The sequence below is a fragment of the Crocodylus siamensis genome, chromosome 4 (genome assembly GCF_052110815.1).
Source record: "Crocodylus siamensis isolate JL-2025a chromosome 4, ASM5211081v1, whole genome shotgun sequence".
Classification (NCBI taxonomy): Eukaryota; Metazoa; Chordata; order Crocodylia; family Crocodylidae; genus Crocodylus; species Crocodylus siamensis.
Window position 1 is genome coordinate 205,212,845 of NC_143398.1, and position 5,941 is coordinate 205,218,785.

Genomic DNA, 5,941 nt, shown 5'->3' on the forward strand with positions numbered 1-5,941 from the left:
CTGGAAACAATTTATTAGCTTGAGAACAATGCAAATGAAATTAAAAATATAGTACCTACACTCTGTTCTGTTGCCTTATTTTTCAAATTACTGTTTTGTTTTACTTTCTACTTTAAAATAAGCTTAGTCTGTACTTTGAATAGGTATGCTACATTCCTTTCTAACCAAGCACAAGCTGAAAAGAGAAATCATTTCGTTATATCACAGTTTTCATTATCTGTTTGTGTTACCTTATTACATAATTCCTGACTTCCTAGAGGAAATTACTTCACCCACTTGTAAGATGGTTTATAGTATGTTTTAACTGGACACACCAACTTTTACAAAATATTTTTGGAGATTATAAGAACTATGTAATATGAAAATGCAGCTGCAGTGGGAAATTGATTCAAAATGAAAGTTCCCCATATTAGAAATTGACCATTACTTTGGGTTAAACATCCTTGTTCTTGCTGAAGTAGAGCTGTTCTTTAACGCACACAAATGATCATAACATTAGTTTTGTATGTGACATTTTATGCTATGCCTCATTTTCTTATTCTTACAAAGCCCAGTTCTGCCTGTTTTAGCATCTTGATTTCAATGGGCCTGCTTTATTGTTAAGATTCTGTTCAATACACATAAGGAAGATGGTATCAGACCCATGTTAAATAAGTGGCACCACTGAGGTCAGTAACATAATTCCCATGGACTTTAATGGAACAAGGATTTGGCCTTATATCATGGAGAAAAGAGTCAAGTCTATCAGTGATATAAACTGTAGCAAAAGTTACACATTAGGTGTATATAGCAAAATATAATTACCATTGATGTAGAATTTTATCAAGCTCAAACTCACCCTGCAGTAAGTGAACTTATTAAAATCTGTGCCAGTGGTTCCTGCTTTTTATGTCAGGGCTTGTTTTATGATAAAATGTTTAAAACAGTAATTAGACCTCCTTGCCCTGTGTTTTCCCCTCTGTTAGCTGTTTTTCCTGCTCCTACCTCTGATCTATTTGCTTGACATGGACTATGTTTTTCTGCCATACAGTAAATGTGATAGTTTTTATTACTTCCCACCAGGATGAAAAAATAGAGTAGATCTCAATACACCCCAATGCAGAAACATAATGCATAAATGATTTAAGTCAGTCTACAGTTGCATCACATTTTCATTGATATAACAGCAGTATTAAGCAAACATTTGACTAGGCAGAAATAAACTTCTGAGTTACATTATTTGAGTAATCAACTTGTCTTGTAAAAGTATTTATCTAGTTTGTCTTCCAATCTATTATATTTTTAATGTAAGGCGCTGTACTTCATCAAAGAAATCTTAGGCACTAACATTAGAAGTTTATTATATATTAAAAGATGTGCATGTATTCCTTGTTATACCAACTCTGTTCCAATGGTTGATCAGACAGAAAGCAAATGGTAGGAGGTAGGAAATGCAGAGTTAAGCTTTAGTAATTGAAAAATTTTTCTACCATGTCATTATTCTACAGTAAAGAAAGAAAAAAGATGTCTATTTAGAAATTTGATGGAAATTCTTGGAATTTCCTGGAAAAAATATCTTTCCAGTTTCCAAACTTAGAAAGTTTCTCAAACTTCTTTCAATATTGAAGGGAAGTGCAGGTTCTATGAACTAACAGTTAAGAATAATTTTGGAATAAATTTAAAGTCTAAAAGCAGAGATGAATAGAAGACAGTGAGATTTATATTATGCAGAGTTCTAAGGAAAAAGAGGGGGTGAATGATTAAGCAAGTTACATACAGAAATGAAGAAATGCAAAAACTTAACATGAACTGAAGCATAAAGGAACTGTCAGAAAGTGAAAGGAAGAGAATAAAATAACACAAGACTCCTCTGTGGGCATTGACTTGCGTTAAGGGAGCACTGTTGATAGAAGATAGATATAGGTCTTAATGTATAGTTTAGGGAACTGGATGTTCCCTTTAAATTTAAAGGGAACTGAATGTTCCCTTTAAATGTTAAATGTATTACTCAAAGTTGGATTTGTTAATAAATAAAGTTAAAAATGCAGAACTGCTCTCTACTCTTTGTCTTGATTTAATCCTATTCTATTCTACATAGTTCTTACAATATACTTATTATTGTAATCTCTGAATTCTTTCTGGTGCATTACGTGATGTGACCAAAATTTGGAACTAAATGTTCTGTCATCCTCTCAGGGAGAGAAGCATGTGCACTGGAGTGTCTTATTTTGATGATGATTTTATTAAAATGATGAACAAGAGAGGTGAATAAGCTTCCCCAAGCAACCTTAATTATGGCATGTTCTAACTTCTCAGTGCTTGGCTGTTTAACCTGAATGATCTTTTAACATAGTGTTTTGTGCATAGTTTTCTAATATTTTTAGAAAAGCAAGCAGGCATTCATTTTATGTTCCATCATGTTGACATGTTTATCCACGGGACTGGGACTTTTAAATCTACTGCATAGAGCATTGGATGTTGAGCCAGTACAGTAATTATATCAACATTAGGTTCTCGTTCTCTGCATGGACCAGCAGGAGAGAGGGATGAAACATGTTTTCAGTAGATTTCTGATAGCAGAACTAAGGAGGAGCTTAGGAACCTTGGGTTCCATTTCAGGCTCTGGCAGGGAGTATTCTCTGATGCTCAAAGAGACTTGTGTCATGTTCCCCAAGCCTCATACTGTTCAGACTCCTTGTCAAAGTCCTGTCTCCTCCTTCACACAAGCTCTTTATCCTATTTTTTTGCCCAAATAGTATAGTATAATTCATCTTCCAAACTCAGTATCCTATCCTCTCCCTATTTCCCTATTCCAGTTTCCCTCTCTTAGCTCTCTGTGAGTGTGTCTACATGTGCATTTATGCTGGTTTAAATTTACTGCACAGTAAGTTACAGTGCAGTAAGTGGTAATGGACTGGCATCTACACGTGCAGGTATTAAAGCGTAAGAATGCTGTGTGTCGATTGACTTGGGACTAAAGTTAAGCATCTATACATGCGTTACTGTGCAGTAACTAATCAGGCGTAAATTTGATACCTGCATGATGCACGTATCAAATTTATGCTCAAGTCAGCATAATTCGCCATATTTACTCTGCAGTACAGGTATGGACGTGTAGACATGCATGCCCATGCTGTGTGGTAATTTTGGTTACTGAGTAGCAAATGCAGACGTGTAAATGCGCCGTAGCATTTACTCACTCTCTTGTCATCTTCTCCTGCCTTTCTCTCTATAAACTTCTTGTCCCAATTCACTCCCTTTCCTACCATCCCTCAGAGACGATTCTTGTCCCCTCTACATTTGAGTCAGGGTGCCTTCTCCTAAATTCTTCCTGGGTTCAGCATGGTGAATGCAGGAGATAGTTTCCCTTCTCTTAGCTGCAGTTACCAGTACCACAATGGTTTATAGCAGATCTGAGGACCAACTGCAAGGGAAATCCCACTCAGCATGCACTTCTGGGCTGGATCATGCTCAACAGTTTTTCAATAATACAGTTTTTCAAACCTGGAAAAGTTATTATTCTATTGCAGTTTATTGTTCTGCCCCATCTTATGTGTTGCTACATGATGACATGTTGCTAATTCACCATTAAATTCAGTCACAGTGAAGTTTGACAACACATAATGGCAAAAAAAAGTCTTCAAACATAAAATTAAGAATGGTTTTATTATATTGGGAGAGACTTTGTATTAAACATAATGTTGGAATTCCTAGAACCTATTATTATTGGCTTGTCCCTGGGGCAGAGCAGCAAGGCAGCAGGAGGGTGGCTGGGTGTGCTGGTGGTGGGAAAAGGTGGTAGGGATGGCGCATGGGATGCTGGAAGCCTGCCGAGGCATGTCAGCACCCTTGCACTTCGTTACATAGCAAACTAAAACACCTTGGATGGGTTTTTACCTTGGTACGTAACAAAGTCATTTAAAGTGGAATACGCAGCTGAGTGTGTAAATAGCAATGCCATTAAAACAGAACATGCCGCTGAGAGTGTAAATAGCAATGTCAGTAAAGCAGTGCAAAAGGGCAATTAAGCCACTTTAAAGGCCAGTTTTGTTGCATGTACAAAGGCCCATAGATTGAAAAGTGGTAGGCTAGATCAGTGATTGTCAACCAGGGTGCCATGGTGCCTCAGGATTCCACATAAATGTTGATAACACCGCTAGGTAGACAAACATGATTTGCAAAATAAAACCAGAGATTTCAAATAGGAATACACAGTGCTAAGATCATTCTGACCTGTTGTGGCCTTCCTGAGTTCTTTGCAGCAGATGAATTGCTCTGTTATGTTTCTATAATCATAAATGAGTGAAAACATTTTCCAAGGGGTGCCTTGAGTCTAAAAATGTTGGTCCAGAATTTCAACATGAGGAAAGCATACCTGCATAGAGTCCTAGAATTAAAATCAACATACAAGACAAAATGTTTTCTTTTGACATTACCTCTATGGCAAACGGTCTTCACAGAAAGCGACCAGTCATCACTTGTTTGAGCAAGTTCTGGAAATAAGGTTCCCAGATCCAGGGGAAAGACAGCTTTTGTTAAGTATATATTATAAATGTATTAATTTATTCAATGTATATGCTGCCCTTCCCAATAAAGGGTCAGGGCAGCTGACAATAAGAGAACAAAATAACTTCTATAAAACAGGAGAATGACCAAGAGAACAAAACAACTTAAAAGGCTGTTAGAGTAGCAGCATAAAACAGAAATTGCCTAACAGTATCCCAGCCTAACTCTGTTTGGTAAACACTTGTCTAAACAGGAAACTCTTACAGTGCTTCTGAAAGATGTTCAGGCTCTAGTTCTGGTGGACCTCAAGAGGGAAGGAGTTCCAGAGCTGAGGATCCTGAAGGTTGCTGAGTTTAGGGACTGAGATGAGGCATAAAGGAGGTACATATGTACCTTGGGTACATATGACTTAGACCATATAGGGCCTTATAGGTCAACACCAATACCTTGAATTTTGCTTGAGAAAATTTTGGGGAGCTAGTGCAACCACTGGAGGACTGGAGTTATGTGCTCCAGGTGACCCACCCCTGTCAGAGGGCAGGCCACTACATTCTCCACCAGCTGGAGCTTCTGGTTGGTCATCAAGGCAGCCCTGCATAGGGCACATTGTAATAGTCTAACCTTGAGGTTGCAAAGGCATGGATCATAGTGGCCAGATCTGAATCTGAAAGAAAGGGTTGTGGCCTTCTCACCAGATAGGAGTTCGTAAAAGGCACTTCTAGCCGTGACTGCCATCTGAAGATCCAGGCATAGCAGAGGATCCAGGAGCTATGAACCCGAGAGATAAGGGGAAGCTGAATTCCTTCAATTAGAGGTGTCCTGGGTCAGATGTGAGAAAGAGAGAGCGAGTTGGGTAATCTCTGTACATCTTTCCGATTCATAGCATGTGACAAAGCAGGCTGTTGAAAAGTTGTGTCTCTTGAACCCATTTAGTCTTTAACAGCACTGACAGACGTGCAGCTCCCCATTGTAACTCACAGTGCTACATGTGAAGCACCATGAGTTACAGCAACCTCCCAACCCAACAGACATTCACTTGAGTCAAGGGTGGGGTGGTAGAAATTGAGCTCTACTTTGGAGGATATCAGTGCTAAAGAACAGACCCTAAAGATGGCTCCGAAAGCCAGCAAGCCATACAACCTCAACAAAAGCAGCAGCTTTTTTGCCATTCCCCCTCCAATATGCCCATTTAACTTCCATTGAAATGGAGAGATGAAAATGCCAGTTTTTCCCATAGCATATATAATACTTGTTAATGGCGCATAGTGCATTATATTCAAAGTGAAACTGGTAGGGAGTATTTTCAATATATATTTTCAATATTTTCAGTTATTGAATTTTATTACCTATAAGATTACATTGTACCTATGCAATTTGAAACAAAAATTTGAACTCCCACCAAGCCCAAAAGGTTAGGATTTAATACCACACAATAAGCCTGTACTAAGCAGTAAAA